Source organism: Arvicola amphibius, chromosome 12 (assembly GCF_903992535.2).
Source record: "Arvicola amphibius chromosome 12, mArvAmp1.2, whole genome shotgun sequence".
Lineage (NCBI taxonomy): Eukaryota > Metazoa > Chordata > Mammalia > Rodentia > Cricetidae > Arvicola > Arvicola amphibius.
The window spans coordinates 108,507,709-108,524,809 of NC_052058.2; positions in this window are offsets into that span (position 1 = coordinate 108,507,709).

The following is a 17,101-nucleotide window of genomic DNA, read 5'->3' on the forward strand; positions in this document are numbered from 1 at the left end:
AGACCAGGTCTCTCATTGAACACGGAGCTCTTCAAATCGTCCAGGGCAGCTGTCACTGAGTCCTCGGAAACTTCCGGTCTCTTCAGCAGCAGTGCTGAGATTATAACTGTTGCACCCAGCTTTTATGTGGGTGCTGGGGATCAAACTCAGACCTTCATGGTTCTGTAACAGCAAGACTTTGCCAAATGAACCACAAACTCCTAGCTCAGAAATCGTTTCTCACAGTGGCAAGTGGTGTGTTGCTAGCAAAGCAAACTGACAACTGGACAGTATCTGGGTGTAGCATTTTAATTGTTCAGTTGGAAAGACTTTTCTGAGGAGGTGTTCATTGTCTCATAGCTAAGTTACACAACTTAGTCAAATTCTTAGAACATGCCATTGTAGCTTCTTGATGTTCCACAGTATTACTATCTGTTATACATGATCTCCCCAAAATAGCCCTCCACTGAGGGCTTGCAATATCATAAAGGCAAGAGATACCAAGAGAGCTATATCAGATACCTGCTGGATTAAATAATCTCAGCTCTGGTTTCTACTGGCCTGAAGAAAAAATTGGGCCCAGTAAATGCTTTTCAAAAAATACAAAGTTCTTTGACTCCGGAACTGTGTCTTCTTTATGGAAGGAAGAGAAGGTGTTAAATTTCCCAGAAGGAAAACTCATGCTGGGCCCAGAGTTGCCTAGAGTGCTTATGACCTATCCATTCCCGCTATCAGAGGAACGAAAGAAGGCACCAGGCGACACATGCACCATAGCTCGCTTAGCCCTATCACAAACTCAGAAGGAACTGTTATTGGAATGTAGACACTGGCTGAGAGGAATGAATTTACTCAAGGTCACCGAGCTAGTGACAGAACCAGTACACGAACCCAGGCCTGGTTGCAGAGACCACAATAGCACCTTCTACTAAATGGCACTGCAAGACAGCCACTCCAGACACTAGGAAATATAAACCTCTGAAAGATGCCAGACAGAAATAACCCGTTTGTGAAATTCTTTTAAGGGGAAAAATTGGAATGGAAGCTCAATCCTATTGTGCTGTATTTTTAGCGATGGGCCATGAGAACAGCGTGCAATGCTGAAAGCAAGAGGAGCAGCACACATATTCCCTGGGGCCGGGAAATTGTTAGACATTAATAGCAAGAAAATAGTTCAGAAACTGACAAGAGGTAAAGGGAATGCCCTGGCCAAAACCCTATTGGAGGAAATGTGGGAAGGAGCACAGGACTGGAAATCAAAGCTAATTTCAGATTTAAAAAAAAAATCTTGAGAGGGAATCATCAGAAACTTTTAAAAAGCAGTGTAACAGAATTTTCAGAATACAAGAAAAAATAAACTTAGCTGTTAGGAGAAAAGAGAGTGGTTAATTAACAAGGGAGGTAAGGATGGTCTGTAGATACTATTTATCAGCCTTCCCATATTCCTGTGGCTTTATTTGTGCCCATCTGTCAGCTTGGTCTTTTACAAGTATCTGCTACCTCATTTACAGCCCATTAATTTATTGAAAATATTACTTGAATTATATTGTATCCTGCTGTATTATTATTAACTGTTTTGGGGGGAAATTGATTTTTTCTTTGCCTGTTGGTTCTTTCATCATTGGCAAATGATGGCTATCCCAATTTCAAAAACTCTTCCAATTCCATAATAAAAAGTAAAACCAGAATTATTTTCATTCAGAAGCATACCCATCAGTATTTTCAAGCCAATTTTGCAAAATGTATTTGTACACACAACCCTGTTCCCCTTGGAGAGAGAAATCTAATCTGAAACATTCTTCAAACAAAGCAGTCAACTGCAATATTATATTTCTTTGCCTTGGCAAAGAGCACAGCTAAATGGATCATTCTTTTATGAATGCATCTAGGTTGGGTTTAAAAAATAAGACATAAGATACAAGTAGATGATGCACCAGATTATAAACATATCTTTCTTGAAAATGGCAACAATGAGACACTTTGTCAAGTCAGTCTCAAGCATATGGGTATCTGTTTGTAGCCGGTAGCCATCAAAGGGGAATAATTCTCACATATTTGATGTTACATAATGTTTTTAATCTGAAATCACTTGTAGAAGCTATTCCACGAAAAGCTTGAGGCCTTTAGTTTGATTTCTTCACCATCTCAAAACAGCACCCATAGAACAGATAGGCTACCCAAACCCTCCTCGTGTCAAACCAACTCTGGTCCTAGGAGGGATTCATGAGGTTTCACTTGAAGGAATGCCACCCAGGCTAGCTGGTTGCAAATGTGAGCTGCCTGTTATTTCCTCTTCTTTTGCCAGGAAGTCAGGTGTGAAAACTCTGCACCACTTGAAGGGCACAAATCCCAGTGTCTTGACAAGCAGAGCAGCTTGCCACCCCCACCTCCAGTTCACTTGCTGGTATTCTGGTATGATGGCAGATGGGAAGAGAAGAGGAGAGGAAAAGACATTGGTGCTTTCGGAGTCTGAAAGCAAAGGCTCTGATGGAAGAATGGTTTTGAGGCAGAAAGATGGAAGAGTAGATAGTTATTTTCCATGAAATTACTTAGAATAGGACTGGTGGAAAGCATCGTAGCAGAAAGAAGGTTATCTTCACTTCCTGTTCTGGTCGGCATCTCTGCCTCACTTTCTTGGTGCAGCTGTGCCCTGGTGGCACCATCTCCTGCTGTGGAGTAATCCATGTGTGCACTGTGAGATGTGTCACTCTGATTGATATAATTAAAAGCTGAATGGCCTATAACTGGGTTGGATTTCCAGGCACAGAAGATGCTGGAAAGAAGAACGAAGGAGATGCCAGGGACACAGAGCAAGCAGCAGCAGCATGGGGATTACAAAGTAAAGGTAACAAAGTCACGTAAAAGAATGTAGATTAAAAGGTATGAGTTAACTTCAGCTGTAAGAGCTGGTTAGAAAAAACCTGAGCTATTTGCCAAACTTCTGTAATTAATAATAGGTCTCTGCGTCATTTTTATATGAGCTGGTGGTCCAAAAAGTAAGTTCGTCTATAGATGACATTCAATGTGGAGTCGCATGTTTCCATATAAGACCTGGAAAAGCTTAAAAAATGGCGGGGTCCAAACACACAAAAAGACAACCAAATGCAGCTTCCTAGTTTCTCAGTCTCTCTTGTGGACCACACTTTACAGAGATGCATCTCCCAGCCACTGCTTGTGGCCTTGAGGCACCAGCATGAGCTAAGCTGTGCGGTGGGGTTAAGGTTTGACACATGCAGTCAGAAAACATTGCAGGAACCTAGTAAAACAAAGTCTAGAGAGGAAAAGAAAGTATAGACAGTCATAGAAAATAAATAGTTTAAAAATAACAGTGAAGTCTTTAAAGAGAGAAGTAATGAGAAGTAAAAAAACACAAATAAACACTGTAAGGATGGAAAATATAATATTTAATAAATATTATAATGAAATATTATTAATTATAATAATATAACATTAATATGAACTTTATATGGTGTTTTGATAATTTTGAATTTTTTAATGCTAGTGAACAGAAAACAGCTAAGAGACATTGAATTGTGGAAAGGACTGCTAAATTAAACCAACCTATCTATTTTTAAAGCGCCTTAATTTTAAAATGGAAGTCAAAGATTGTATTACTTTGGGGAAGAGGTTATACATTTGTTTCTACAGAAAATGAAAGGCTGTGGATTCCTTCAAGGTCGATAGAGATCAGGTTTGATGGGAAAGACTCCCTGAAAATGCTGGCTACAGACATAAAGAAATAAGCCTAGAAAAACTACAAGACAGAACAAGGGGACCAGACACCAATGAAAGTGAGTGGCCCAGGTGATCCAGCCTCTCAGAGTGTCTCTGTTGCAGTTTCCTCAAAATTCTGCATCCAGAACAGCTTCAAGGCTGCCGGCTGAGATGGTCCAGTCTGACAAACTATTCTAACTAGGAATGCAGATAAGTCTTGCGTTTTCCCATTATTCAAAGACTGGTCAACAATGTTAGAGCTAGCTTCCCCAGGACTTGACCATTATCTTAATTTTCTCTGGTTTACTAAAGATTCCTTCACTTACAGACAACAGGAAGCAGTCTAGAGAACACAACCCCACATTCCAAAAAGCTGGGGTGGGTAGCTTTTGGTCATTTGATGGGTTATGTCATCATTTATGGAAATATAGGAATGTAAGATAAAAAGATAGTTATTAAAATCTGAAATATTTTACATTGGTATGGATTTTGGCATATCAATACAATTTTAAAATTATTTTTGTTATATTTTATGTATGTTTCTACTCTTGTTTGGGGTTTTGTGCTTATGTAAGTCATTTTAAAATTTAACATATAATTAAGAAATGAATGTTAGTAGTTAATCATCCAATAATCAAGCTTGTAGTTATATTAGGCATGTTTTCAAGGTTAAACACATATATTTTAGATAGATAAGTGGTCTTCAAACATTTCAGAGACCTACAAAATATGACATTTAAAATGTTTTAATGACATAAGGCTTTTTATAACAATGAGACATGTCTGCTCCTGGTAGCATCAATCTATTTTGGAGAAGATGATGGGTATCAAAGAGCCTCCATATGGAATCTGCTTTCTTTTTGACAAAATTTAGTTACTGTGTAAGAAACTGCCCTTGACTCAACTATTGACAGTATGGTATCCAAATTAGACAAGCAGGACACAAAAGAAAGCATTTGATGAACTTTGGAAAGACAAGGTAGACCAATCCTTCAAAATTCCTACTTTACAGAAAAGACTGTCATATACTTTAGGCCTTTAGGCCAAAGATGAATGCCCCAACATTACAGAGAATCCTTGGGGTGACTGTTGAGGCAGCCAGATGTCTCTGTCATTTCTTAGTTTTGAAAATTTCTTTTTCTGCACTTCTTGTTTACTCATGTAATATTTTATCCTTCTTTGGACTCTGATGGAGATTGAAAACTAGATAATTATAGTTTTATAATTATAGTTTTATAAGTTTTCTTGTTATTGAATTCAAAAAAGAAACTTACATCAAAGAAGTAAAGTTTATAAGGTTAAAAAACATAAATTGTTTCCCTAAAAAGATGTTTTAAGGTCTAAAAAGATACTTTAGTATAGTAATGCAAATTATAATAAAAATGGTTTAGGCATAAAACATTGAATTCATCAAGATAGGATAGATAATGAAATACTGTCTTCAAATATACCAAATGCAGATGGATTAGACATTGTGAAGGTGAGTCTTACTTGATGATTGTTCTTATTGTATATAGTTTCATTTGTGAGAGTTTCCTTTCCTTTCTATTTAGACAATACCTGATAATTCTTATTGATATAGTTTTACTATATTAGAATTAAAAGCTTTCATTTTTCTTTAGTCAAAAAGGGAAATGTTGTGGAATAATAATTCTGTACACATGAAGATGTGTCACTCTGATTGGTTTAATAAAGAGCTGAACAGCTAACAACTAGGCAGGCTTTCCAGGCCCTCATGTCTAACAGTGACAATCCTAGGAGGCAAGAAGGCAGTTTGGCTCATTAAAACCCAGTAGTTAATGTTGGATCACATTTCAAGAGTCTAACAAAGCAAGGTAATTAGATACAGATCTGATGTGACTACATCAAAATTCTTGATAAAGTCTATAAAGACAGGTTCTGCAGATTTATTGACGCAAATAATCTTGCAATGAGCATCTGGGGAGAGTCCAGTGCTAAAAACAGCACAAAGGTACGAGGCTAGGAAGCACAGCTGCTCCAGCCTCCTGGGCAGATAATAGGTATTGTATTCCTTCTCTTGAAGGAACAACCTTGCGTGCTTAACACTGCAGATTGTCCTAGTGATTGTCTGTAAGCACAAAGACCTCTGTGCCTTCTACAACTTTCTTCTGTGATCGACTGTTATCTGGAAGTTTAAGACGAAAGAAGCTCCTTTCTTCCCAAATTGCTTTTGGTCATGGCATTTTATCACAGCAGTAGAAAAGTAACTCATACAATTCCCAATGACCTTCAAGGGTGTTCACAGCTGACTAGCTCCCTAACACCTGCGAGCCTCTAACAACGCATCAAATCACTTAGCCTGGGAATGTAAGGACAGCCTCGGATCCACTGTGGGAGCATGAAGGGCCTTGCACTCACATATCTCCAGGGAAACACTCAGGATTGTCCTCTAAAAAGAAAGTACATAAAGCAAGAGACAGACTACACTCAACAGGAAGCAGAGGAAAGAGACTGCACTCAACAGGAAGCAGAGGTGGGCTGGACTGTTCTTTCCTCCTTTATAGCCTCACTCCAAGGCAAAGGTGTCTCCCACCCTGCAAGAGGCAGACTTTCAATAATACTTCACAGACTAACCCAGTGTGACTCTTTTTTGATTCCAGATCCTGTTAGGTTGACAATCAAAATTAACTGTAACAAAGGGTTACAGTAAGAAAATAGACAGGAACCTTCTGCTGGGTGGGGCCTTCTCTTCAGAAGGAAACTCTTATCTATCCAAATCAGGATTCATGGAGCCTGCAGCTGCATTTTCTTTTCAGATGGATATAATGTTAGCCTAGTTCTTTCAGATCCCTGTGAAAGGTCAGATCCCTCAGCAGGTAAAACAGGCCACACCCCCTACCATGTTCTAACAGCCCCTACTATAGCCATACTTTTTATTCTTAAAAATCCCCGCAGCGGGAAATGCTGGTGAGTCTTGAGTGGCTGTAGGCAGGCAACGAGCTCTGGGAACAGCCAGTCCCAAGGCAGAGACTTGCAGTTTCCCAGGAGAGCCACCCAAGCAGGCTGCGAGCTCACAGTGGGTGCCTGGCGGGTCCAGAACAGCTAGCAGCAGGAAGTGCTAGCCAGCAGGGGTGGAGGGACAGGAGTCAGAGACATGGACAGACAAAACATGTTCTTGTTAAATATTTATTTAGGGGGGTTATGGAGGGGAAAGGGAGAAGAGAGAGAGAGAGAGAGAGAGGTGCACACGCCAGAGGGGACAGTGAGAAGGGGAGGGAACCAAGATGGCAGCGAGAGGCCAGCGGTAGAGGGAGTGGGCGTGGCTGCAAAGGGGCGGGGACCAAAAGAATAACATTCCCACTTCTTGCTTAGAATAAAAAGCAGATTAGATACCACAGTTTGAAGGAATTGGGGAGGCAAATTCTCAAAACTGCTTCCTGCTGATTGTTGGCGTCCTCTTTGGGGGGAATCCGAGAGAAGGCTGGGTGCTGGCCACATCCTGGCATAGCTGGTCTCTTTGTTCCCGACAGGATGTCTGTGGCATGGAAATGTCTGGTGTCTCTGATCCTGTTTAAGGTATTGGTAGAACAAAGAACAAAGTTAAATTAAGGAAAAAAAATTTAGGACTAGGGAATTGAGGGGGATTTATCTGACCTGTTTAAGATCCTTTAATTTGGCTCCCTGGAACTCACAAGAACTCCTTGGGTTCGTGAAAACAGAAGTTTTAGAGACAAAAGAGATATAGGCGGCATGCAAATCGGCACGAACACCCAGGACTTGTGGAGACCGCAAACTGGGTGCTATGATCTAGCTGGATTCTGGCGACCCAGAACCCAGAGAGGCCAGGGAGAGCCGCTCCAAGCGGCAATTAACCAACAAAAGAAGAGAAAAAAGGAAAGAGAAGAAGTGAAAAAATGAAAAAAAAGATAAAGAAACTGAGGACCCGGTCCCCAGTCTAATGCACTGCACCAAAAGCATGTAGTGCTAACAAGTGGGCGGACCGAACTCCAAGATCAGTCCAAACACGATTTCAGCAAAGGAAAGCAACCGTAGCAGAATGGGGAGACTCACTGATTGAAGCTGGGAAGTCGATGGTGGGAGTGGAAAAAGAACCAGTTCAGGAGTCACATGGCACCAATTTTGTTCTTTTCTAAAATCCCCGTGTTCCTATTCCCTGGGCGGTTCCCCAAGCAGCTAGCAGCGGCCTGGAGAGCCAAGCGGGCAGGTGTAAACAGGCGGGGTGGGGGTGGGGGGTGAAAGACACATAGACACAGAAAATAGGTATAAAGCTAAACATTTATTAAAGGAGAGAGAGAGAGACAGACAGACAGACAGACAGACAGGTGTGCACACGCCAGAGGGGGACAGTGAGAAGGGGAGGGAACCAAGATGATGGCAAGAGACCAGAGGTAGTGGGAATGGGCGTGGCTTGCAAAGGGGCGGGGACCAAAAGAATAACAATACTCAGTACCTGACTCCTCCATGCTACCCCTCTGTGAATAATGATATTTTGCTTTGTGTTCTTTTCCTCTGGGCTTCTCCCACATCATGTTCTTCGTGGTGGCTAACTTTGTTAATTTTAATTTTTCTATCTGTTTTAGTCAGGCTTCTTATTGCTATGATAAACATCACAGCCTAAAGAAGTTGGGGAAGAAAGAGTTTATTTTGCTTGGGCTTCAACACTGATGTTCACCACAGAGAGAAGTCAGAACAGGAATGCAAGAAGGGCGGGGATCTTGGCAGGAGCTGAGGCAGAGACTGTGGAGGGGTGCAGCTTACTGGATTCCTCCCAGGGCTTACTCAGTCTGCCATCTCATAGAAACCAGGACCACCAGCCCAGGGGTTAACCACCCACAATGAGCTGCTCCCCCATCAATCACTAAGAAAGTGATTACAGGTATGCCTACGGCCCCATCTTACAAAGACATGTTCTCAATTGGAGTTCTTCAGCCTTTGTCAAGAATTAGCCAGCACGCCCCCCTCTCCCTCAATACATGGTTTCTTTGTATAGCCCTGGCTGTACAGGAACTTTCTCTGTAGTGTAGGCTGGTTGTGAACTCTCAGAGATCTGCATGCCTCTCCCTCTTGCCACCATGCCTGGCCCTACACTATCTTTTTTTATTTATGCCTTGTGTCTTATACATCATGCATCGTGATCCTATTCATTTCCCCATTCCCTTGCATCTGCCCTCTGCCCTTACAACCTCCCCACTCAAAACAAAATCAAATTTAAGAGAGGAAGAAAAGAAGAAGAAATGGAAAAAGACTCAGTCTTGACATGGAAGCCATAGTGTGACAGAAGGAGGCATGCAGTAAACCATTTTATCCATATATCTTTACTTGCAAGTGTTCATTTCAAAAAGTTATTGGCCTGGTTCCAGGCTTCTGGTTTCTGCTACATTATCTATGCTGGGCCCTCACTGGGACTACTTTTCAATATCTCTCCTGTTGTTGCCCTGTGTCATGGAGACTCTGCAGCTTTGGGTCTGTAAGAACAGCTCCTTCATGTGCCCCAGCAGATCATAAATGGGACGGATGTTGGAATGGGCCAACTCATAACCCTGGCTCTGGGTCTGCAGAGTAGCAGGGTTGGTCAGCCTGTCAGGTCTCCACTGTCCTCACCACCAGGATGAGCTCTCGGAGGCATTGCTCCAGTTAGTTCACCCTTCCAGGGATGAGCAAGAGGCGGAGCTAATTACCCTGATTTCAAGTCCTCAGGGTTGGTCTCCCACACGTACACCATCAGGGCCAGTTCACTGTGTACAGGTGTACAGGGACCACTGTCCTGAGTGCTGCAGCTGATGAGGGGCAAGGACAACTCTCCCACTCTTACGGTTTTAGGGCCAGCTTTCCCACTGGCCTCAGACAGCCAGGGGGCATCTCTCCCCTACCTGCACCACCTATGGCAGTTACAGGGAGGCTTATTACTGCCCCGTCAACAGAGTTTGCACTGCTGTGCTGCCCAGGTGAGGTGCACAGTCCACTTTCCTGTACACTATTCCTCTTAGTGATGTTTTTCTTTGCTTTTAAAGGAAATTTGCGGTGATTTGAATGAGAATGTTCCCCATAGTCTAGGACTTTTGAATACTTGTTAACTAGTTGGGGGCACTGTTTGGGGAGGTTTAAAAAACGTGGTCTTGTTCACAGAAGTATTTCACTGATGTAGGCTTTGAGAGCTTAAGGCCTCCTCCTGCTTTGAGTTTGCTGTTTCTGTTTCATGTTTACAGTTAAGGTGCAAGTGAAGGCGTCACTGCTCCTGCTGATGGGCTTGCAGCTTACAGCCATGTTCTCTGCCGTGACGGACTCTCATCCCTCTGGAACCCTGAGCCCAACTAAACTCTTTCTCCCGTAAGTTGCATCATGGAGTTTTATCACAGCAGCAGAAAAGCAGCTAATGCAGAAGCCCTTCTTTTCCTTGAAGAGCCTATCATGGAGCCTCTCAAAGCAGAAGGCAAATGGGCAAGGAAGGGAGGAAAGATTGCTTCAAAAACACTTCTGCTACAGACTCAACCATTTATGCCAATGGGCTGAGCAGATGTGGTTAGTTAAAAGACAGAAAACAGTTCCAGCGGGTGGGGGCAGACTGGAAGGTAGAGACAATGAGTCAAAAGGCTAGAAAATAATTGACAGCTTAACATCAGGTTACTTCAGGTTTCCTTTTAATGATGAATATTCAAGCTTAAAATAAAAGACAAAAAACAAACAAGCAACAACAAAAAACTCTTCCTTATCATGTCAATTGAAACTGCTCTATTTGAAACTTGGCTGTTACCTAACACTCATTTCTCAGAAGATCAGAGTAATTATTCAGCCACAAATAAGGCTGTACTTCCAGGTTCTAAAGGTATGCACATGCAAATGGGCCCTCAGACACTTGCCTGAATATTAAAGGACCCCGTGTGACGCACCTGCACGCATGTGTGGTTACATCCATGTATGACTCAGCTAATCCCTTGCGTGCATGCGTGAGCCCATCACCTGTGTCATCAGTGTATGGTATATGACTACAGCAACCCCCTGTGTGCATGTGCTAGGCAACTTTTAAAAAGCTGGATGCACCATCTTCCTCTCTCTCTCTCTCTCTCTCTCTCTCTCTCTTTCTCTCTCTCTCTCTCAACACCGATTCTCAGGCCTGTATGCAACCCCCTCTAATAAACTCCTAAGCGGGTTTGTTGCATGTTTATGTTTTCTTCTCACTCATACCCAGGTAATTTCAGTCAGTTGCTACCTGGTGTCATGTAGGCTTTGGAGTAAGAAGCTCCATTTGAATATTTAGCCTGTTCTATGGTGGTCTCTACAGGAACCGAGCCCAAAGAAGTTCTTATACAAATTATTTATTTAAAAATTTACATGTACTCATTTTCTACACACATGTGTGCATATGCATGTGGAGGTCCAACATTGACAGATGTTAAATATCTTCCTTGATTGTTCTCCTCTTTATTTTCTGAAACTGAGTCACTCTCTGTACCCTAAGTGTGACAGTTCTGGCTAGGCTGCCTGGGCATGCTCTGTCTCTGCTTTCCAAGTGCTTTTACATGGGTTCTGGGGATCCTAGTCCTGGTCCTAACACTTGCATAATAAGCAATTTATCCACTAAACAATCTCCACTAATCCCATAATTTTTAAGACCCATTACTCACAAAAGTGTTAGAATTCTACCTGCTCACAACTAGCCATCCCTACATTTTATTCCTGAATGTATTTGTTACATAATGGAGTACATTTGTTAAATAATGGAGTAGCTGAGTATGCATGCTTTAACTCTAACTTAAATATAGTAGAATGTAAATAAACTATGTCCTTGAATTTGATGCAATGCTGATTAAATGACTATGCACATGCCTTTAAGGATACAGCTAAAAATAAGACCAAATACACATTTCCTTTAAGAGACCAGGGCTGACCTTGACAATAGCATCAAAAGATTAAGAGCACATGTCAAGTCTTGTCGATTCAGCTGTCTTCAATAATTCAGTCTGGTAAACCTGTATCTATCATTTACTATGTACAAGTATCTGGAGCCGTCATGTCAGCGAGCATGAAGATGAATAGTTCATAGTACCTACACCAAAAGAGCTTCCTCCTTTCTCATCCATTTAGGTATTGCCTACTCCCAACAAGGCTTGCATTGGTCCGAATAAAACCATGCACTGCCTCTTGTTGCGTGAATTGAATCCTATAATGTACATGCTAGTGTTTTAATAAAGGGAGAGGAGAAATAGCAATTATTTTTCCTAAGAAATTAATTTCTGTTGATTAGAATCTCCTTTCTCAATCTATTACCATCTCTATTTTCTTTTGTAGCTTCTAAAATATTTGCAAATTTGCTTCACTTTCATTCAAAAACCCATTTCCCCTTATGCCTTATTACACAAAAGGAAAAGAACGGAACAGCTCAACAAAACACAAGGTCATTGAAATAGCTGCTGGAAGGATGGGCTCCACAGTATTGCAAGTGACTCAGAGTTTCTGTCATGCTGAACACTGGAACCCACACACAAAAAGCTGGAAATGCTGGAGACAACCAAGTGGGAATGCGTTTGAAACAGAATCAGCAGCATATCAGAGGCAGTAGAGAAGACAAGTTAGAGGGACCAAGAGCAAAAGGAACAGTGATGACCTTGTCCCTGATGTCTATCCCAACCAACTGATGAGAGAAAGGCATGGTATTTGAAATAATGTTCTAGCTTAAATATAGATATTGGAAGATATGCTACCACATATGCCACTTTAGCAAAATAATTACTTTGCATTAAAGGAAACTGAGAGTGAACAGATACTGGAAAAGCATTTTATCTCTCTCTGACTGCCTAAAACTAAATAAAATCCTTCCCCTTTTATGAAGCATTCATAAATGAAATTTAGACATGTAAATGTCTCCTTAGCAGAAGAGAGCTACACTGACAGATAATGTTTCTTTCCCAGACACTGTTATCTGCATAAGAAGACAAACCCTACTCACCAGAGAGTCTTGAGTCATCTGGCTGCCTGCTTGAGGCACGTTTATTCCTCAAGAATTCTGATGCATACATATATATTAAGACTTCTACCCCCACATGTTAATCTTTTCTCAGTTTGGTTTATGAGCTGCAGGTACTGAACCTAGGATAGCAGTGTTATGATGGTGATTGGAAAGAACTTTATTGTAAGGCAGATCTTATCCTAAGGGACTATCTGCTGAAAGAAGTCTGAATTAGCAGTGGCTGATAAAAGAGGGTGCGGATGTGTGGCCATACACTGGGGAGACACTGTCTCACAGCTGAAGGTTTATGGCCAAATGACACACAACTGATCCTAATCACCCTCACAAGACCTGGCCTTGTAAATCTCCGAAGATCAAGATTTTCCTTGGCTCTTCCTTGTCACCACATAAATGCAATTCCTGATAGTACGGTGAGCAGGCTATAGGGGTAACAGCCTTGAGGCTCTCTTGCTGCTTGCCAGGCTCCTGTAAATAGAAGTACATAGTGTTCAGCTGAGTGATGGGGAAGGCAAAGGTCGGCTGATGGGAAATAGGAAGTGTACTAGATGGTGTTGTGTGACCCAGAATTTCTGAGAGAAAGAATATTTATGTTGGAAACTCTATTTTGGCTTTCAGAGTGAAGAACTTTAGTCGATGGTCAGATCAGCTGGTTGTGCTGTTTGGAGACCAGCAGTGAAGCAGAACAGCAAGGACAGACACGGGAAAGCAGAGCTATTCCCCTTACAGTACACAGGAGGCAGCAATGAAGCAGGAGCTAGAGCAAGAAGCACACTTCAACCAGGCCATCCAGTCTGCAAAGGCGTATCCCCACAGACCATCTCCCTTCAACCAGGCCATCCAGTCTGCAAAGGCGTATCCCCACAGATCATCTCCTTTCAACCAGGCCGTCCAGTCTACAAAGGCGTATCCTCACAGACCTCTTCCTTCAACCAGACTGTCCAGTCTGCAAAGGCATATCCCTATAGACCTTCTCCCTTCAACCAGGCCATCCAGTCTGCAAAGGCGTATCCCCACATGATGGAGGAGAGTTATCTGTCTATGTTACTTTCATTGGTTAATTAATAAAGAAAACTGCCTTGGCCCTTTAAGAGACAGAAAATTTGGTAGGTGGAGTAGACAGAACAGAATTCTGGGAAAGAGAGGGGAGATGCTTCAGGCAGTCACCATGATTCTCCTCTCTGAGATGGATGCAGGTTAAGATCTCTCCTGGTAAGCCACACCTCATGGTGCTACATGGATCAGATTACTAAATATGGGTTAAAGGAAGATGTGAGAATTAACCATTAAGAGGCCAGGCAGTGTTTAAAAGAATACAGTTTCCGTGTAATTATTTTGGGTAAAGCTAGCCGGGTGGCTGGATGCAGCCCCATCGCTTCCTTTCTACAGATTGGCACTCCAACGTGGTGACTAAATCCACTTAAAAACCTGAGAGGGCCTTAAATAAAGGAGAGAGAGAGTTTAACACAGCTTTTTGCTGTTTGCTAGGACGTGCCGTAGAGAGATTTCATGTTTCGGCAATAGCGGCAGAAAAAAAGCTGCGTCATTTTAAAATGCAGCTTCCTAGTGCTGTGCCGCCAGTGCAAACTCTGGCTATAAAGCATTTCAGTGGCTTTTATAGGCCTGGATATTTGTGTTCCCGCTTGGGATAGGAAGGAGAGTGCACTGAGACCATGCCAATGGCTCCCTGCCCCCTGCCTGCACCTGAGCAGATGGCGGTATCAGGCTTAGGCGAGCAGGAGAACATGGCGGATTTCTGCCGCCATAGAGAGAGATGTTTCCAGGCTGTGCGGTGCTCTGCGCGTCAGATTTGGCTGTAACTTGGATGAAAAGAGTTTCTGTGCTGCACGTTCAGTCTCAGAATTAAACTGCTGAGTGCGGCTCCAATGTGGACTGCTGTGTGCCTGGAACTGTGTGCGGCTCAGGTGCACCAAATGACTGAGGCAGGAGCGGCTCTGGCTCTGCTCCGCCATGCTGAACTGTGCTCAGGCAGGATCTATTGTAATTACCATGATAACAGCGCAGTTAAGGTTTAGACTTGGCTGGAAACAGGCGGTACCGTATTACCTCTACGTGGCGCAACTTCAGTTTTTAAGAAGTGCTTAACCTTTTAAGAAGTGCTCCTGGATAGTAAAAAAAATTACAGATTCACAATAGGAAAGATTCAGACATAGAAGTCCTTTAAATGGCTCACAATGTTGGATGAATTTACGTAGGCTTGAGAGAGAGAAGAAAAAATATAGAAAATAAAGTTAATGCCTTAAAAAAGGGTAAAGTCTTTAAAGAGACAGAAGAAAGTGATAGAGTAAAAATAAGCCACGTAAAAATGGAAAATTCACAGAGAGTCTGGATTATGTATTTTATTGTGTTTTCTTTGAAATTTTTGACTATAAAGGAGCTAAGTACAGAGAGACATTTCATTATATGGGCTGCCAGGCTAGATCAGAATGGACATCTTAATGGTATGACTTCAGGATTTGGATCTAAGAACATGATGCTTTGGAAAAGAGTTTCTTCTTTTGTTTTCACAGAGGATGAGACTCTGTGGATTGCTTCTATTACAATATGGTATGATAGACCACGCCCTCCTGAAAGGTTGCTGTGAACACCCTCAAAAAATTACTTCACTCAACTGCTGACTGAGATGAACCTAGCAGACAGGTTATACCATAAAAGACCTAAATATCAATGCCCCCATTCAGCAGGAAGCAGTTTGGAGAGAAAAAACTGAACCCATTTTCCCAAATATTGTTTATAAATGTTCTTTTACATTAAAAGGGGGAGATGATATAGATATGAATAATTTGCATTGGCATGGATTTTAAGGTCAATTTGTTATATGTATATGTATTTCTGATCTTGATTAAGGTATTATACTTGTGTAGTTCATTTAAAAATGTAATGTATAATTAGGAAATATAGGTTGTTAATGGATAATCATTGATAATAGTTAAGCTTATAGTCATGTTATTAGATTTTCTAGATATGTAGAGATATATTTCAGTTAGATAGACATTATTCATATCTTTCAAAGACTGCAGAATATGGCATTTAATGTTTTAATAACTTAGGGTTTTTCATGACAATGAGACACGTCTGCTCCTGGCAGAACCAATCTACTTCAAGAGGATGGGCATCGAAGAGGCTCCTTATGGAGTTTGATAGCCATTTGGGCAAGAAACTGCTCTTCCCTGGACTGTTACATAAACTGGACACAAAGAACCCGCAGAGAGAGGACTGCTGAACTTGCCTAAGGATGAGACGGTCTTTTGGGGTACCTGATTCGTGAAAGAGTCTGCGAGACGTTCTGCAGGACACAGCAGAAAGTGACTGAACTGTCTTTGGAATTTCCTGCGTCATGGAAATGTCTGCTGGACACTATGGGCCTGAAGGCCAAAGATGGATGCCCCTATGGTACAGAGGAACTTTGGGTGACTGTCCAGGCAGTGAGTTGTCTCTGTCATTTCTACAATTTGAAAGTTGCATATTTCTTGTTTACTTAGGTAGTCTTATATCCTTCTGGAGTCTTTGATGGAGTTGAAGAATGGTTCAATAGTTATAGCTTTCCTTAGTTATGATAAAAGATAAAATAGATCTAAATATTGTAACTGTAATACTTGCTTGATAACTGTTTTGTTATATGTAATTTTGCTATGTTAAAGTTGAAGCCTTTCTTTTTTGTTTAAACAGAAAAAGGGGAAATGATGGAGGAGAGTTATCTGTCTATGTTACTTTCATTGGTTAATTAATAAAGAAAACTGCCTTGGCCCTTTAAGAGACAGAAAATTAGGTAGGTGGAGTAGACAGAACAGAATTCTGGGAAAGAGAGGGGAGATGCTTCAGGAAGTCACCATGATTCTCCTCTCTGAGATGGACGCAGGTTAAGATCTCTCCTGGTAAGCCACACCTCGTGGTGCTACATGGATCAGATTACTAAATATGGCTTAAAGGAAGATGTGAGAGTTAACCAATAAGAGGCTACAGATAACGGGCCAGGCAGTGTTTAAAAGAATACAGTTTCCGTGTAATTATTTTGGGTAAAGCTAGCCGGTGGCCGGGTAGCGGGATGCAGCCCCGCCGCTTCCTTCTACACCCACAGACCTTCTCCCTTCAACCAGGCCGTCCAGGCTACAAAGGCGTATTCCCACAGACTTTCTCCCTTCAACCAGGCCGTCCAGTCTGCAGTCCAACCACCTCCAGTACTTATCTTCTGAATACAACAGTGGATTAATCCATTGATTACACCACATCACTTAAGATTCTCATTGTCTCTGGAAAAACACCCCAAGTGTGTCTCATGCATATCCTAGGAACCTCTCAAACTAAGCAAGCTGACAGTCAAGACTAAGCACCACAGTGAGTTAGCTATGAGCATGGTCTTAAAGCCAGACCTCAGTAAAAGGAAACAGGTTTCCCACACACACACACTTCAAGGTACATAAATCCTAGCAAGGCTGTTAACAATGC